Source organism: Symphalangus syndactylus, chromosome 9 (assembly GCF_028878055.3).
Source record: "Symphalangus syndactylus isolate Jambi chromosome 9, NHGRI_mSymSyn1-v2.1_pri, whole genome shotgun sequence".
Lineage (NCBI taxonomy): Eukaryota > Metazoa > Chordata > Mammalia > Primates > Hylobatidae > Symphalangus > Symphalangus syndactylus.
Genome location: NC_072431.2, coordinates 97,222,489 through 97,241,273, shown reverse-complemented (window position 1 = coordinate 97,241,273; position 18,785 = coordinate 97,222,489). Strand labels below are relative to the sequence as shown.

The window sequence follows — 18,785 nt, the reverse complement described above, 5'->3', positions numbered from 1 at the left end:
ATAGTTTTCATTGTAGAGATCTTTCACTTCTTTGGGTAAGTTAATTCCTAAGTATTTAATTTTATGTGTGCTATTATAAATGGAATTCCTTTTTGAATTTATTTTTCAGAGTGTTCACTGTTGGCATATAGAAATCCTACTGATTTTTGTATGTCTATTTTGTATCTTACAACTTTACTGAATGTATCAGTTCTAATAATTTTTGGATGGAGTCTTTAGGTTTTTCCAAATATAAGGTCATATCATCTGCAAACAAGGGTAATTTGACTTCTTTCTTTCTAATTTGGATGCCTTTTATTTCTTTCTCTTGTCTGGTTGCTTTATCTAGGACTTTCAGTACTATGTTAAATGACAGTGGGCACCCTTGCTGTTTTCCAGATATTACAGGAAAGGCTTTCCATTTGTCCCCATTCAGTATGATACTAGCTATGGGTCTGCCGTATATGGCTTTAATTATGTTTAGGTATGTTACTTCCTTGCCTAGTTTTTTGAGGGTTTTTATCATGAATGGGTGTTGAATTTTATCAAATGCTTTTTCAGCATCAATTGAAATGATCATATGGTTCTTGTCCTTCATTCTGTTGATATGATGTATCACATTGATTTATTTGCATATGTTGAACCATCCTTGCGTCCTAGGGATGAATCCCATTTGGTCATGATGAATGATCTTTTAATATATTCTTGAATTTGGTCTGCTAGTATTTTGTTGAGGATTTTTACATCAATATTCCTCAGATATATTGGCCTGTAGTTTTCTTTTTTTGATGTGTTTTTGTCTGGTTATCATATCAGGGTACTGGCCTCATAGAATGAGTTTGGAAATATTTCCTTCTCCTCTATTTTTCAGAATACCTTGAGTAGGATTGGTATTATTTCTTCCTTAAATGTTTGGTAGAATTCAGCAGTGAAGCCACTGGGTCTCGGGCTTTTCCTTACTGGGAGACTTTTTTATTATGGCTTCAATCTCGTTACTTGTTACTGGTCTGTTTAGGTTTTGGAGTTCTTCATGGTTCAGTCTTGATAGATTGTATGTGTCTAACAGTTTGTCCATTTCTTCTAGTTTTCCTACTTATTGGCATATATAGTTGCTCACAGTAGCCACTAATGATCTTTCTTTTTGCTTTTAAGGAGTGGAGAGTTTAATAGACAAGAAAGAAGGGAGAAGAAAGAAGCCCCATTAATGATCTTTTGAATTTCTGCAGCATCAGTTGTAATGTCTTGTTTATCCTCTCTGGTTTTTTATTTGGGTCTACTCTCTTTTTTTCTTTTTTTTTTTTTTGAGACAGTGTCGCCCAGGTTGAAGTGCAGTGGTGCAATCTCGGCTCACTGCAAACTCTGCCTCCCAGGTTCACACTATTCTCCTGCCTCAGTCTCCCGAGTAGCTGGAACTACAGGCATCCGCCACCATGCCCAGCTAATTTATGTATTTATTTTTTTATTTTTAGTAGAGACGGGTTTCACTGTGTTAGCCAGGATGGCTCTCTTTTTTTTTCTTAATCTGGCTAAAAGTTTTTCAATATCATTTATCTTTTTGAAAAACAAACTTTTCATTTCATTGATTGTATTGTTTTCTTCATTTCAAAATCATTTATTTCTCCTCTAATCTTTATTATTTCTTTTCTTCTACTAATTTTGGGGGTGGTTTGCTCCGGTTTTTCTGGTTCTTTAAGATGCATCATTAGGTTTTTTATTTGAAGTTTTTCTACTTTTTTGATGTAGGCGCTTTTTATTGTAAACTTCCCTCTTAGTGCTGCTTTTGCGGTATCCTGTAGGTTTTGGTATGCTGTGTTCTCATTTTCATTTGTTTCAAAAAATTTTTCAGTTTCCTTCTTAATTTCTTCATTGACCCACTGGTCATTTAGGAGCACATTGGTTAATTTTCATGTATTTGTCTACTTTCCAAAATTCCTCACTATTATTATTATTGTTATTATTATTTTTGAGATGGAGTCTCGCTCTGTTGCCCAGGCTGGATGGAGTGCAGTGTCATGATCTCAGCTCACTGCAAGCTTCACCTCCCAGGTTCATGCCATTCTCCTGCCTCAGCCTCCCAAGTAGCTGGGACGACAGGCGCCTGCCGCCTTGCCCGGCTAATTTTTTGTATTTTTAGTAGAGATGGGGTTTCACTGTGTTAACCAGGATGGTCTCGATCTTCTGACCTTGTGATCCGCCCACCTCGGCCTCCAAAAGTGCTGGGATTATGGGTGTGAGCCACCGTGCCTGGCCTCCTCATTATTGATTTCTAGTTTTATTCCATTGTGTTGAGAGAAGATATTTGATACATTTTCAATTTTTTGAAATGTTTTAAGACTTGTTTTGTGGTTTAACATATGGTCTATGCTTGAAAATAATCCTTATGTTGAGGAAGAGAATGTGTATTCTGCAGCTATTGCATGAAATGTTCTGTAGATATCTATTAGGTTCATTTGTCTGTAGTGCAGATTAAGTACGATGTTTCTTTGTTGGCTTTCTGTCTGGATGATCTGTCTAATGCTAAAAGTGGGGTGTTGATGTCTCCAGCTGTTATTTTTGGGGAATCTACCTCTCTTTTTAGCTCTAATATTTGCTTTATATATCTGGGTGCTCCAGTGTGGGGCACATATGTATTTACAAATTATTATATCCTCTTGTCAAATTTACCCCTGTATCATTATATAATGACCTTCTTTTTCTTTTTTAATAGTTTTTGTTTTGAAATCTATTTTGTCTGATATATAAATCTATTTTGTCTAATGTAATATACAAAATAGTATAGCTACTCCTGCTCTTTTTTGGTTTCCATTGGCATGGAATATCTTTTTCCCTATCTTAATTTTCAGTCTTCGTGTGTCTTTACAGGTGAAGACTATTTCCTGTAGGCAACAGATCAATGTATCTTGATTTTTTAATCCATTCAGCCACTCTATATCTTTTGATTGGAGAGTTTAGTACATTTACATTTAATGTTACTTTTTTATACTTCTTTTCCAATATTCGTACAATGTTACGATTGATAAGTGATAAGTTACTCCTGCCATTTTGTCATTTGTTTTCCAGTTGTTTTATGATCTTTTCTTCCATCTTTCTCTCTTTCTTGTATTACTTTTAGTAGGTATCTTTGATCTTTGGGAGTTCAAATATTAAAAGCCTTGAAGTAGTCTTCTTTGGGTTAAATCTACTTGGTGTTCTGTAATCTTCTTGTACTTGATATTGTTATCTTTCTCTAGGTTTGGGAAGTTCTTTGTTATTATCCCTTTAATAAACTTTCTACCCCTGTCCCTCTGTCTACCTCTTCTTTAAGGCCAATAACTCTTAAATTTGCTCTTTTGAGGCCATTTCCTAGATTCTGTAGGCGTGCTTCATTTTTTTTTCTTTTGTCTCACTGACTGTATTTTCAAATAGCCTGTCTTCAAGCTCACTAATTATTTCTTCTGCTTGATCAATTCTGCTATAAAAAGACATAAATTCTTCTCTATGCCAATTGCATTTTTTCAGCTCCAGAATTTATGCTTAATCTTTTTTAATTATTTCAATCTCTTTGTAACATTTATCTGATAGGATTCTGAATTCCTTCTCTGTTTTCTTGAATTTTTTTTGAGTTTCCTCAACACAGCCATTTTGAATTCTCTGTCCAAAAGGTCACATATCCATTTTTCTCCAGGATAGATCCCTGGTGCCTTATTTAGTTCTTTTGGTGAGTTCATATTTTCCTGGATGGTGCTGATGCTTGTAGATGTTCTTTAGTGTCTGGGCATTGAATAATTAGGTATTTCTTATAGTCTTTATAGTCTGGACTTGTTTGTACCCATCCTTTTTGGGAATGCTTTCCAGATATTTGAAAGGACTTGGGTGTTGTGATCTAAAGCTTTATCTGCTTTAGGGGACAACTCATGCACAGTAATCCTGTGGTTCTTGAAGACTTGTAGAGGTACTGCCTTGATGGACTTGGTCAAGATCCAGGAGATTTCTCTGGATTACCAGGCAGAGACTCTTATTCTCTTCCCTTACTTTTTCTGAAACAAATGAAGTCTCTCTCTCTGTTCGGGGCCACCTGAAGCTGGAGGTAGAGTGACACAAGCACCCTTGTGGCCACCACCACTGTGACTGCACTGGGTCAGACCTGAAGTCAGCACTGGGTCTCACCCAAGGCCTGCTATAACCACTGCCTTTCTACTTACCTATGTTCACTCAAGACCCTTGAGCTCCACAGTCAGCATGTAGCAAAGCCAGCCAGGCCTATGTCCTTCCCTTCAGAGCAATGAGTTCTCCCAGGTTCTGGTGGGGCTGCTGTCAGGGAGATAGGGACTACAGTCAAAAACCTCAGAGTCTACTTGGTGTTCTATTGTACTGTGGCTGAGCTGCATCAAACCATAAGATGCAGTCCATCCCAGTCTTTCCTCCTCTTTCCAAAGGCAGAGGAGCCTCACCCTGTGGTCACCACAGCCACAGGCCCATGGAGAGTATTGCCAGACTACCACTGATGTTAACTTAAGGCCCAAGGGCTCTTAAGTCAGCTTGTGGTGAATTTGCCTGGCCTGGGTTCAGGGCAGTGGGTTTTCCTTTGACCCAGGACAGGTGCAGAAATACCATCCAAGCGCCAAGTCTTGGAATTGGGGACCCCAAGAGCCCACTTTGGGTTCTACTCACCTCTGGCTGAGCTGGTACCTAAGGTGCAGGACAGAGTCCCTTTACTCTTCCCTCTGCTTTTCTCAAGCATAAAGACTCTTGCTCCATAGCAACCACATCTGGAATGTGCTGAGTCTCACCTGAAGCCAATAAGTCTCAGAGTCTCACCGAAGGCCCTCAGTGTAGTGCATGTGTATTACTGCTGGTTATTTAGTGCCCAAGGGCTCTTCAGTTAGCAGGTGATGAATCCTGCCAGAACTAGGTCCTTCCCTTCAAGGCAGCAGGTTCCCTACTGGCCCACATTGTGTGTAGAAACACCATCTGGGAACTAGGGCCTGAAATGGGGGGTGGCCTCATGACTCTGACCAGTGCCCTATCCTGCTGTGGCTGAGCTGGTATCCAGGATGCAAGACAAAGTCCTCCCCATTCTTCCCTCTCCTCTCCTAAAGTGGAAGGAAGAAGTCTCTTTTGAAGCCACAAGCTGTGCAGCCTGGACTAGGTGAGAGTTGATGCCAGCACTCCCACAGCTGCCCTGGCTGGTGTCTCAGTAGGCCATGTGCCCCCTGAGTCCACTGGCTCTGGGACCATTTCAGCCCTAGGACTCACCTAGGAGTTGTGGTCCTTGTGGCCTAGACTACCTTTCAAGTTTACTTATAGCCCCAAAGTACTTTAGCTCATTGTCATGATGCTTGAGGGAACTCAACTTCTGACTGCTGGGATTGGTGATTTCCTGTTGGCTAGGGCTGCTTTAAGTGTTTTCTCCATGGGCAGGTGTCAGCTGAGTTTTGTCCGGTTTTCCTCTCTGCTATAACAGGGCAGCACTAAATTCAGTGCCTTACATTTGCTGCATTCTCCCTTCCCCAGTGCACAGAAATGCTCTTTACACCATGCAACCATTGCTGGGGAGTGTGGGAGAAATGGTTTTGGCAATTCAAGACTTTTTTCTACTTCTTCTGTGCCTCTTTCAGCAATATTAAATTAAAACCAGGTACTGGCTGGGTGTGGTGGGTCACGCCTGTAATCTCAGCACTTTCGGAGGCCAAGGTGGGAGGATCACTTGAGTTCAGGAGTTCGAGACCAGCCTGGCCAACATGGTGAAACCTCGTCTCTACCAAAAATACAAAAAGTTAGTGGGGCGTGGTGGCACGTGCCTGTAATTCCAGCTACTCAGGAGGCTGACGCAGGAGAATCGCTTCAACCTGGGAGATGGATGTATCAGTGAGCCTAGATTGTGCCACTGCACTCCAGCCTGGGTGACAGAGTGAGACTCTCAAAAACGAAACAAAACAAAAACAAAACCAGGTACTGTGACTGTTTACCTGATTTTGATTCTCGTGAAGGTGCTTTTTTTCTGTGTAGGGAGTTTTAAATTGCTGTCTTTGTTGGGGGATGCTTGGTGCAGGCTTCTGTTTTGCTATCTTGCTCCACCTCTCATCTGAGTTTATATAATTTACTATGTCATGATTAAAAATCTAAAATAAAAGCTATAAGAACTTTATTTCTACTTATGGAAACATGTTTAAATGTGTTTATGCATGTCTATGTGTGTTATGTGGTGTGTTTACATAATAAAATCTGTCATAGCCAAAAATCCATAAACATTTTATTAACAGTGAGAAAAATGAGTGCTCATATAAAATATATAGCAAATAACCCCCCTTTTTTAGTTTATGTGACTTAACTGTTTCATTAATTAATTTGTTTTAAAATTGTCAACATACATTTTTGCCTAGGTTTACTGGTCAGATCATTTTGTATTTGTTTTTGCTAGATGTTTTAAGGTCATGATGCTATAAACCCAGTCTGAAACAGAATGACCTTGTTGTGAAATTCTTTAATATATAAGATTAATTTAATGTTGTTGATATACTTAAAACAGCTATATCTTCTGAGTTATCAACAGGATACCCATGTATTTAACTTTAAAGTTTTTACTTAGATAAATACTTGATATTAACAGATATGAAACTTGTTAATAAACACAACAATGACTAGCTTTGTCTCATATTTCAGTTTTAAGAAGTAATCTAGATGTAATTGATAAAAAATAAATTAGTTAATTGTAAATAGAATAAATATTTATAACTGAAATTTTTATGTAATTTAAAATTCTGAAGTTATGTTAAATAGTAGATACAATGTCTGGATCACATTCAAATAAGATAAAAATGGAAACAAACCACTGAATAAATGTAAGTTCATTTTTGGCTTTTTAAAGTTTATAAAATTGTAAATATATTTGTATCTATTAATCAAAAATGAATTTAGGAAAAAATACTTTTGTATGATAATCTTGAATAGTAAATTTTAGTCCTATAAAATAATTGGCTTTTATAAAAAATGAAAAATGGTAGGACAAAGACTTGGGGGTTAAAAAAAATGAGAAAATGTCTAAGCAAGTCAAAGAGTATTTCTGAATAATAGGCCTATGAGAAAACTTTTATGAATGATCAGGTTGGCTGGAATTAAAAATAAATAGTTTATAAGTGGTTTTCTAAAATTTAAACATTGATGTTGGAGGTGCACTGATACAGGACCAGAGCCTGGTCCTCCATTTTTAAAACAACACTTTCTTGAAGTATTGATCTGCTCCTGATAAAATTGTAAGAAGCTTTCATTTTGAATTCTAAAATCTATTTCTTTAACAGCTATCTCCTAAACTGCAGGCAGTTTCTATTTCTAACACTTTTTTTCACTGAGATTTATTTAATTTCCCTAGTTTCACATTAAAAATGCTGTTTTCTTCATTTAAAATAATAATTTCATTGCTTTTTTCTTGAGATAGGGTTTCACTATGTCATGCAGGCTGGAGTGTCGTTGCACAATCGCGGCTCAATGCAGTCTTGACCTACTGGGCTCAAGCAATCCTCCAACTTCAGCCCCCTTAGTAGCTAAGACTAAAGGCACACGTAACCATGCCCAGCTAATTTTTGTATTTTTTGTAGAGACAGGATTTTGCCATGTTGCCCAGGCTGGTCTTGAACTCCTGGGCTCAAGCGATCTGCCTACCTTGGCCTCCCAAAGTGCTTGGATTACAGACATTGCACCTGTCTGGTAATATCATTTCTTGAGGTAGAGTTTTGCTTTTGAAATTTCTCAGATTCATATCTCAGCGGTTCAAATTTGCCATGTCTTGCTATTTGATTTGCAGGTCATAAATCATTGCATTCAGGTTTTTCTCCTCTTTAGAAAGCCTGGGATGGTAACTCTCTCCTTCAATTTTTTCATCAGTTGCTATACAATTTTTTTTTCTTTTGGTTCTAACTGCTGCTGGTATGGCCTGACACTAAAGGTTTATCCTGAAGGCCTAGAAATTAATGCTCTTTTTCAATATAACTTGACTCTGTACTCTTGGCTTTTCTTGATATATGTGAATTGTTATAATCATGACCTGGGACACATCTTCCTGTATCTCATTAAATTCAAGTACTCTTTTCATCAGATTCAACCTCCAGGTTATCTAAATGAGCTCCCCAAAAGGAGAAACAATCACATTGCAGGAAGTTTTTCTTTACTTTTTTGGTACCTGGCCTAAGGAAGATTATACATTTTATCAACATAATTTCCTGTGTTGCTTTTGTTAGATTTGATTTTTTTTTAAAACCTGAAGTTTAAAATGGTGAAGATAATTTTAATATAATTATTTGTATGGCTTTTTAAGGCTTTTGATTATCACTCTGGTTATATAAATGACTTATTTCACAAGTAACTTGTGATTCTGTATTGATACAGTGTTTTGAGCCTTTTAAAAAACTTCCTCAAAATCAAATTCCAATTTAAGTTTTTTAAATGTAGAATTAACTTTGGAATTTTCCAGCTGGACTCCTGGAAAGCATTAAAACATATCTCTCACCTTTTAGAGGTATTAAATGATTTGGGTTATTTGGTAAATTTTATGAGAACATTGTCAAACGATAACTGATAGTAGATTTTTCTTTTATTTGCATTTACGGGAATATTGTTGATATGAATGTTTGAAAAATTATGTAAGTCCATACAAGTCTGCTGGGAATGATGGCTCATGCCTGTAATCCCAACACTTTGGGAGGCTGAGGTTGGAGGATTGCTTATAGCCAGGAATTTGTGTCCAGCTTGAGCAACAAAGCAAGACTCTGTCTCTATTAAAACAAAGCAAAAAAAGCCAAGCATGGTGGTACGAATGTGTAGTCCCAGCTACTTGAGAGGCTGAGGCAGGACTGCTTGAGTCCAGGAGTTTGAGGTTGCAGTGAGCTATGAATGTGCCACTGCACTCTAGCCTGGGCAATAGAGCAAGACCCTATCTTTAAAAAAATTCATACAAATGTATTATATTACCAGTCATAATTCTGGTTGTTATCTTAAAATACTGTATATAATAGCAATAAATAAATTTCTTCTCAGTCGTTAACTTCATCAGATTTTTAACCATGGCTATTTTAAGTTTTTGTCATCCATATTATTGTTTTGAATTCTTTTTTAAAAAACAGACTCCTGGAAAATATTCTAACAAGTACTCTTTTATTTTTATTTATTTATTTTTGAGACAATCTTGCTCTGATGCCCAGGCTGTAGTGCAGTGGCATGATCCTGGTTCACTGCGACCTCTGCCTCCCTGGTTCCAGTGATTTTCATGCCTCAGCCTCCTGAGTAGCTGGGATTACAGGCATGCACTACCACGCTGGGTTAATTGTTTGTATTTTTAGTAGAGATGGCGTTTCACTATGTTGGCCAGGCTGTTCTCGAACTCCTGGCCTCAAATGATCCTCCTGCCTTGGCCTCCCAAATTGCTGAGATTACAGGCATGAGCCATTGCGCCTAGCCCAAAAAAATACTCTTAAATACAGGTTTCTAACAACTTGAAGATCAATGGATAATATAACAATTTCCAGAAGTGTAATAAAAAAGTGGGTTCATGAAACTATTAATCAAGATCAGGCAGAACAAGAATTAATTACATGAGTTTAAATAACTAATGAAGATGATATTTTTATGATTTTATTTCAAATGTTGTTGGTTCTTTACTCAAATAGTTTTTTCCAGATTTAAGAAAATCTTGTCTCTTAAGCTATTTATAATTTACAGCAATTTGATAAAGTATACTTGTGTAAAAAAAGATAACTTTTTTCTCTTTACTTGATTCCTCCATAATTAGAAAACCATTTGTGAGTCTTCTTGTGGTAATATGGTCATTTCAATAAGTCTAATAAAAATCTGCTCTCTCTATATAGCAGAATACAATTGGAAACTGGTTGTTACCAAGGCTTTGACTGAAAGGTCATTTTTAAAAATATTGAGGCCGGATGCGGTGGCTCATGCCAGCAATCCCAGCACTTTGGGGAACCGAGGTGGGTGGATCGTTTGAACCCAGGAGTTCGAGAGCAACCTGGACATGGCGAAACTCCGTCTCTACAAAAAATACAAAAATTAGCTAGGCACGGTGGTCTGTGCCTGTAGTCCCAGCTTACTAGGAAGGCTAAGGTGGGAGAATCGTTTGAGCTCGGGAGGTTGAGGCTTCAGTGCTTCAGTGAGCGGTGATCGTGTCACTGCACTCCAGTCTAGGCGACCCTGTCTGTGAGACCCAGTCTCAGTGAAAAAAAAAAAAAAAACCCAAAAAACTAAAACTAGAATGGTATTTTCTACTGGGAATGTGGATTTGGGATTTGTGGATTGGTGGTGAAATACAGGAAATTTAAAGCCTACACTAGAATCCATTGAAAAAAGCAAACAAGAAAAACTTCAAGGTTGGCTACATTGAATTTGAATGTAAAGATTAAAAAAATAAGTAAAAAACAAAAGAAGACATAGATCCAATCCCATATACCAGGAAATCTACTCTAAGGTATATACGGAAAATATATTTAACATATGTGTATCAGGATGCAGGCACAAGTAACTTCAAAGCAGCGCTGTTTCAAATCGTAAAAAAAGGAAAAACCGGGAACTGTTCAAAAGCTTCATCATCTCGATGATCTTGGTCTTCCGCCCCATCTTCTTCTCCAAGGTGAATATGTACTGGGCCAGCACCACCCTCGCTACCAGGGCGCACACGCTGGCGCTCGCTACCGCGACCACCCTCGCCACGGTCGCGCGGTGCATGGACGGGGCCCTCATGAGTGTCCCGGCAGGAAAAAAAACACCGCGATTGGGACTCTCAGAAGCGAGCGACCCCAGAGCACCACGGACAAGCCAGCGACGCCCCGCCCCCACTAGGCCCCACCCACACGCGCCGAGGGGAGAGGGCGGGCACGCGGCCGGGGGGGCGTGGCCTGCGCCCGGAGCCCAGGCAGGAGGCGGGTCTTCCTTAAGGAACTGTTGTCAGGACAGGGCAGAGGATTGCAGTAATTATCACTCTCCGCTAATGAGGACCAGGCCGTGGTTCACTCGAACCCCGCCCCAGTAGTAATCTAATTCCAACCGCGGCTCTCTCAGAAGTCGGTCTCCCGTCTTCGCGCCTCAGCCTCTCTGGACTCCAGCCCCCAGAAGGCGGCGCGGCACGGCGTGACCTGCGCAGTGGCGTCCGTTGTAAGTGCTATGACAACAGGGCGAAGATGGCTCAGAGTTAGGCTGGAGAGGGGAGGTGTCCCTTCCCCTGCGGCCGTCGGGTTTCTGCTACACACCATTCGCCGCCTCCTCCATCCTTTCCTCCTCTGTGTGAGCAGCAGGACTTGCATTTGTTTTCGCCTGCCTAGTGTCTTCCAAGGGATAGATGCCGTTTCCTCTGCTGGTCTCTGGGGGTGACGGGGGGCGCAGGGGAGCTTCTTGGGGGAATCACTCCAACTCTGTGGAGCTGGTGGTGCTGCCTGGTGGGGCTCTCTCTTTGCCCGGTACGTGGAACAACTTTCAGCTGGAAGACGAGAGGGACTAGTGAAGCTAAAGGTTGCTTTTCTCTGCACCCTCCGTTTTTGCTCCCTCTGTTCCATCACTGGGACCTTGTCAGGCGTTCGTAAAGAAAAATTTGCGGAACGAGGGTTCGCAGAAAGGTGGGGCAGAGCTCATCTGACGTGGCATCAGGTAAGATGGTATGTCTGGTGTTAAACTTCGGGTACATGAATACCCTTTCCATGTTTTATTTTGTGAACAAGATCCTCCAATGCAGTATAATAGTTTGGAGGCTGTAAGGTGATTGATTTCTTAGAAAGATGTTTGCACTGAAATAAACAAACATTAGGAGCACAAAGTGTATGAGATTCTGTGAATACCTTTGAGAAAAAAGGGATGAGAATTTTTAAGGATTCCATTGAGGAATGTCACGTGGAGCATGAGCATCCTCCTGAGACACTTCAACAGGTCTGTGAGTAAATGGGCAAAGCAGTTCCCAGCCTACGACTGAAGTAGGATGCATGTACTAATACCCCCAATCCTTCTAGTAATAGGATTATTGTTTCTCCTCTTTTTACTTGGAGACCACAACAGTTTAGATGAGCTGCGCTGATTTTATCAGCACCTCCTGTAGGTCAAATCCTGCATTTGACTTCAATTTCCTGGAGAAATGTATTTTTTTGGGTATCTCACTTTTACTTTAAAAATGAAACCGTATCTTACAGGTATACACATCTTACGTGTCCTCATTGATAAACAACTTGAAAGATGCTGCAGGATAAGCTATGGGTCTTAAGTTGGCCAGCATTCAGAGAAAGATTTTCTAACTTATTAGCATTTTATAAAGAAAACAATTACTGAGATTTTTTTCATGAATATACGGACGAATTAAAAAAAGAAACTAGAAAACCCGGAAGTTTTTAAAGAAGAATTTTAAAAAACTTTATTTTGAAAATAAGTTACAAGTTATTTGTGAGAGTTTAAGGGATTTTTCCTTGTGTGTAATTGTTGTGGTTAAATTACAACTATACATTTATACTTATGGTACAACTTCTTGATGGAAATGCTCATTGAAGGGAAAAAAATCCAACAGCAATAGTATATATAGTAATTTTAAAACTTTTACACCTTTTGAGGGATGTAGTAAGTCTTACGCTTTAGAATACTTGGAAATATTTTTTGAAAATTATTAAAATACATGAAGTTATTATAAAACATCCCTGCTGGTTAATAACATTTCCATTAGTGATTACTATCAGTCTTTGTGAGTCCCATTTAAAATTTCAGTCCAGCGGGTGGCATTCGTAATTGTGTCTTGCACAGAACACACTACCACCGTCTCTTTCCACTACCACTACTACCACCGTCTCTCCCACCACCACTGTTTCTACTGTTAGGTTATTACTGACATCTATTGAGTACTTGCTATGGGTTGAGCCATTTTATCCTCCTCCACCCTAGAACAATTGAGATACTAGAGGATAAGGGACTTGTTTAAGATCATGTAGTGTAAACGTGGTCAGAAAGTGAACCCAAAGCTGTCCTACTCCAAATTTTGTGTTATTTTGCCCTTTGTGTCTTTTGTTGAAAATTCCAACAGTGAGCCCTTGTATTATTGCCTTCAAAAGCAGTATACTTCTAATGCTACATGCATTTGTCATCTTTCTTTGACTGGAAGACCTGATTTCTACTTTCTTAAATTTGATGTGACACTGGCATAATCTGGAGAAAGCAAAGCTCTGAAAATGAACAACAGCTTCAAGGTCTGTTTCCAGAACTGACCTTCAAACCCGTATGTTTTTTCCACAGCATTCTTTGGGGTTATTATTTTCACAGGTGATCATATTGTAGGACTAGGTCAATGAGGTGTTCAAGACCAGCCTGGGCAACATAGTGAGACCTCATCTTTGCCGAGCATGGCAGAAAAATAAAAATTATTAAAACTTTTTACAATATTAAAAAAAAGAACAATAGCAAATTAAATTCAGAAGGTCAGCAAAAAAAGGTCAGCCAACTCTTAAATGAAACCTAAATCTGAGTAAACTTGTAGAAAAATAAGTATTCAAAACAAAAACGTGTCAAGTGAAGAATGTAGAAGAGAATTTCTGGAGTTTAGGGGGTAAGGAGATTATCTCCCATTTATTATTCTAATAAGGCATTAGAAACTAATCTGTTGTGCCTATTTATAGGAATGCACCTGTTACAACCTTCAAATTATTGTCTTCTAATCATCCTTTAACAATTTAATCAAATGTATGACATACTTGCCTGCAGCTTGAACTTGTAGTGATTAGAATTAGTGTGAATAGAGCTATTGCTTTTATAGTCTACGTGGAGGGGCATGTGCACAGGCCGTTTGTTTAGGGTTCTGGAGTAGACAGTCTGGGTTTAGGTACCGCACATCACTTAACTAGTGAGACCACTGGCACAGATTTCTTAACTTCTCTGTATTCAAGGATACCTGAATAATAGTATCTACAATTTACTTTGTACTTTTGTTATGAAGTTCAAAATAGAATGCTTGCAAAACATTTAGAATCCTAACTGGGTTTAGTAAATGATTAGTAGATACTTTCCTTTAAGGCGAAGTCATTAAAAACCTGGTTTTTATTTTCCAATTACTTAAAGACAAATCAGTCAGCAACTGGAAATCAACACTGAATGAAAAGGGGATAAAATTCAAACCTCGGTTCCTTATTCAAGACAGTTAACTAAACTGAATTAAAAAAATTAGTGTATACATATTTTATTTTTTGTTATTTAAAACACTTTTTGTTTATTTTTGTAACCCAAAAGCCAGGTTTCATGACCGAAAAATGTTATATTACTATTGTTCCTTACCATCCTTCCTAGCCTGTCAGTACCAGACCTCCCCCACCCACCTGCTTATCTTAATATCTCAATGTCAAGGCCTATATCTTTCCTAGATTGGAATACAGATTAGCATTTTATTTGTGTCTCAATTTATGGCTAATTTTTCATTTTCTTGATGACTTGGGATGTCTTCCAGGAGAAAGGGCAGAATTTATTTTGCTGACCTTCTGAATTTAATTTGCTATTGTTCTTTTTTTAATATTTAAACAAGTTGTAATAATTTTTATTTTTTCTGCCATTCTCGGCAAAGATGAGGTCTCATTATGTTGCCCAGGCTGGTCTTGAACTCCTCGGCTCAAGTGATCAATCTGCCTTGGCCTCCCAAAGTGCTGGGATTACAGGTGTGTGCCACCGTGCCTGGCCTAATGGTAAATGTGGCAAAAATACAGGAGTGTTCTGCTTTAAAAAAAAAAAAAAATGAAACTTCATGGGGAATTTGAAGCATAAGCAAAAGCATAAAGAATAACAAAATGAACCCCCATGTATCCATCATCATTTGTTCTTTAAAAAAAAAAAACAGCTTTGTTGAAATATAATTCAAATACCATACAATTCACCCATTTAACACATAAAATTCAGTTCCTTTTTTGTATATTCACAGATACATGTAACCATTGCCACAGCCAAGTTTGGAATATTTTTATTAACTCAAAAAGAAACCTCACATCCTTTAGCTATAACTCTCCTTCTCTCTTCCTTCTCCCCTACTCCCAGACCTAAGCAACTATGAATCTACTTTCTGTCTCTATGAATTTGTCTGTCCTGGATATTTTATATAAATATAATAATATAATAAGTATATAATACCTATTATATTATTATAATATTATATTATATTATAATAATATAATAGGTAATATAATCTACCTATTATAATAATATAATAGGTAGACTTCTGTGACTGGCTTGTTTAACTTAGCATGTTTTTAAGAGCCGGATAGGTCTGATTCTAAAACCTATAAGCTTTTATTCATTTATGTTGTAACATATATCAGTATTTTGTTCTTTTCTTTTTTATGGCCAAATAATATTCCACTGTATGGATACTACCTTTTGTTTATATATTCATCAGCTGATGGACATTTGGGTTGTTTCCAAATTTTGGATGTTATGAATAATGCTACTATAAACATTTATGTGTAAGTTTTTTTTGTATGCACGTATGTTTTCATTGCTCTTGGATAGATACTTCAGTGTCAAATTGCTGGGTCATATGGTAATTCTGTGTTTAAGTGTTAGAGGAACTTCTAGATTCCTTTCCAAAGTGGTTGCATCATTTTGCATTCTCACTAGCAGTATATGAGGGCTCTGATTTCTTCACATCCTCACCAACACTTATTACTTCTTTGATTCTGTCACAGTAGGTGTGAAGTGATATCTCATAGTTTTGATTTGTGTTTCCCTGATGACTAATTATGCTGAGCATTTTTTTTTTTTGGAAACAGAGTTTTGCTCTTGTTCCCCAGGCTGGAGTGCAATGGTGTGGTTTTGGCCCACTGCAACCCCTGCCTCCCGGGTTCAGGCGATTCTCCTGCCTCAGCCTCCCAAGTATTTGGGCTTACAGGCACCTGCCACCATGCATGGCTATTTTTTTTTTTTTTTAATATTTTTAGTAGAGATGGGGTTTCACCATGTTGGCCAGGCTGGTCTCGAACTCCTGGCCTCAAGTGATCCACCCACCTTGGCCTCCCAAAGTGCTGGGATTACAGGCTTGAGCCACTGTGCCTGGCCTTTAGCATCTTTTTGTTCTTATTGGCCATTTGTTTATCTTACTTGGAAAAATACCTTATTCAGACCCATTGTTCATTTTTAATTGGACTTTTTTTATTATTGAGTTGTATGAGTTCTTGTATATTATCAGATATATGATTTGCAAATATTTTCTTCCATCATTTCATCTTCTTGATGGTGACCTTTGAAACCCAAAAGATTTTAGTTTTGATGAAGTCTAGTTTATTCATTTGTTTTTTTGAGATAGAGTCTCACTCTGCTGCCCAAGCTGAGGTGTGGTGGCATGATTTTAGCTCACAGCAACCTCAAACTCCTGGGCTCAAACCTCAGACTCCTGCCTCAGCCTCTCAAGTAGTAGCTGGGACTATAGGCACACACAACCATGCCCAGCTTATTTTTTATTTTTTGTATAGATGGGGTCTCGCTTTGTTGCCCAGGCTCTTCTCAAACTCTAAGGCTGAAGCAGTTTGCTTGCCTCAGCCTCCCAAAGTGTTGGGATTACAGGCGTCAGCCACTGCACCTGGCTTTATTTATTTATTTTGAGACAGGGTCTTGCTCTGTCATCCAGGCTGGAGTGCAGTGGTGCAGTCATGGCTCTCTGTAGCCTCAGCCTCCCAGTGCCAAGCAATTCTCCCACCTCAGCCTCCCCAGTAGCTGGGGCTACAGGCACACACACCACCGCACCTGGCTAATTTTTATATTTTTTGTAGTGATGGGGTCTCATCATGTTGCACAGGCTGGTTTCAGACTCCTGGCTCAAGCAATCCTCCTGCTTTGGCCTCTCAAAGTATTGGAATTACAGGCATTAAGCACCATGCCTTGCCCTTATTTATTTTTTATTGCTCACGTTTCTGGTGTCAAATCTAAGAATCCATTGCCAAATCTGAGGTCATAAAGATTTACTTATATAGTTTTCTAAGAGTTTCAAGAGTTCATAGTTTTAGCTATATATTAGCTTATACTTAGATCTTTGACACATTTTGAGTTAATTTTAAAAATATTATTCAAGGTAAGTGTCCGATTTCATTCTTTTGCATGTGACTATTCAGTCATCTTAGACCCGTTTGTTGCAATTACTCGTTGAATGATCTTGGCACCTTTGTTGAAAATTAGTTGATCATAGATGTATGGGTTTATTTCTGGACTCTCAGTATTTTCCATTTATCTTTATGTCTATCCTTATGCTAGTGCCATACTGGCTTAATTATTGTTGCTTTAGTAAGTTTTAATATGGGGAAGTGTAACTTCTCTACCTTTGTTCTTTTTTAAGATTGTTTTTGCTATTCTGGGTCCCTGGAAATTCCATACAAATTTTAGAATAACGCTGTTGATTTCTACAGAGAGGAAAGAAGCCATCTGGGAATCTGATAGAGATTGCATTGAATCTGTAGATTGATTTGGGAAGTATTGCCATCCTAACAATATGAAGTCTTCAGATCCATGAACATGGGATGTTTTCCATTTATTTAGATCTTCTTTAATTTCTATAACAATGTTTTCATAGTTTTCAGAGTCTACGTTTTACACTTATTTTGTTAACTTTATTCCTAAGTATTCTTTTTTTTTGAGGTGGGGTCTTGCTCTGTTGCCCAGGCTGGAGTGTAGTGTTGTGATCACAGCTCACTGTAATCTTGAACTCCTGAGCTGAAGTGATCCTCTTGCCTCAGCCTCCTGTGTAGCTAGTATTACAGGTGTGCACCACCATACCTGGCTAACTTATGTATTTTACTCTTTTGGGTGCTACTGTAAATGTAATTATTTTTAAAATTTCATTTTGGATTGTTCATTGCAAGAATATAGAAATATAATTGATATTTGAATATTTATTTTATATCCTGCAACCTTGCTTAACTCACTTATTAGTTCTAATAGTTTTTTCATAAATTCCTTAGGATTTTCTATATACAAGATTATGTCATCTGTGAGTAAAGATAGTTTTACTTCTTTTTTTCCAATTTGGAAGCCTTTTATTTCCTTTTCTTACCTAATTGCCGTAGTTGAGAGCATCCAGTATGATTTTGAATAGAAGTGGTGAATGCAGACATCCTTGTCTTGTGCCTGATCTTAGGAGGAAAGTGTTCAGTTTACACTATTAAGTATGATGTAAGCTGTGGATTTTGCATAATGTCTTTTATCAGTGTGAGGAACCTTCTATTCCTAGTGTTTTGAGTGTTTTTTATAATGGAAGAGTTGGATTTATGGAGGTGATCAAGTGACTTTTGATTTAGATTGTATTGATTTTACATTAATTCATTTCTGGATATTAAGGATGCCTACCTTGCATTCCTCAGGTAACCCCATTTAGTCATGTTATATAATGCTTTTTATATATTATTGGATTCAGTTAGCTAGTAATATTTTGTTGAGGATTTTCTCATCCATATACATAAAGGATATTGGTCTGTTGTTTTCTTGTGATGTGTTTGGTTTTGGCTCAGGGTAACTAGATTTATAAAATGAGGTGGGAAGTATTCTCTCCTCTTTTATTTTTTGGAGTAGTTTTTGAAGAATTGGTATAATTTTGCTTTAATTGTTTAGTAGAGTCCGCCAGTGGATTTGTCTTGGCCTGGCCTTTTCTTTGTGGATAGTTTTTTTTATTACTAATTCAATTTCTTTATTTATTATGGATCTATTTAGATTTTTTATTTCTTCTTGAGTCAGCAGAGGGTATACCCAAGCCCTCAGCTCCTCCTGGGTGTCCCTCCTGTGCTGTCGGCGCCCAGAGTCCGGAGGGGACTGAGGTGTTAGGGGACTGGTGTATCAGCACTGCCCTG

General features: G+C 38.2%; 1 protein-coding gene across 17 annotated transcripts in view; it reads left to right on the top strand.

Moving 5' to 3' along the window:
- The first annotated feature begins 10,840 nt into the window (after positions 1-10,840).
- Positions 10,841-18,785, top strand: part of BBS9 (Bardet-Biedl syndrome 9) — a 517,916-nt gene continuing 509,971 nt past the window's right edge. For 5 of the 17 annotated variants that reach the window (XM_055293463.2, XM_055293462.2, XM_063609688.1 and 2 more), the window contains exon 1: positions 10,890-11,598. The gene's annotated coding sequence lies outside the window, so the exon portion shown is untranslated. Of the gene's footprint in view, positions 11,599-18,785 lie in introns of all 17 variants that reach the window. The other 12 variants (XM_055293464.2, XM_055293458.2, XM_063609685.1 and 9 more) reach the window with 7 other exon arrangements.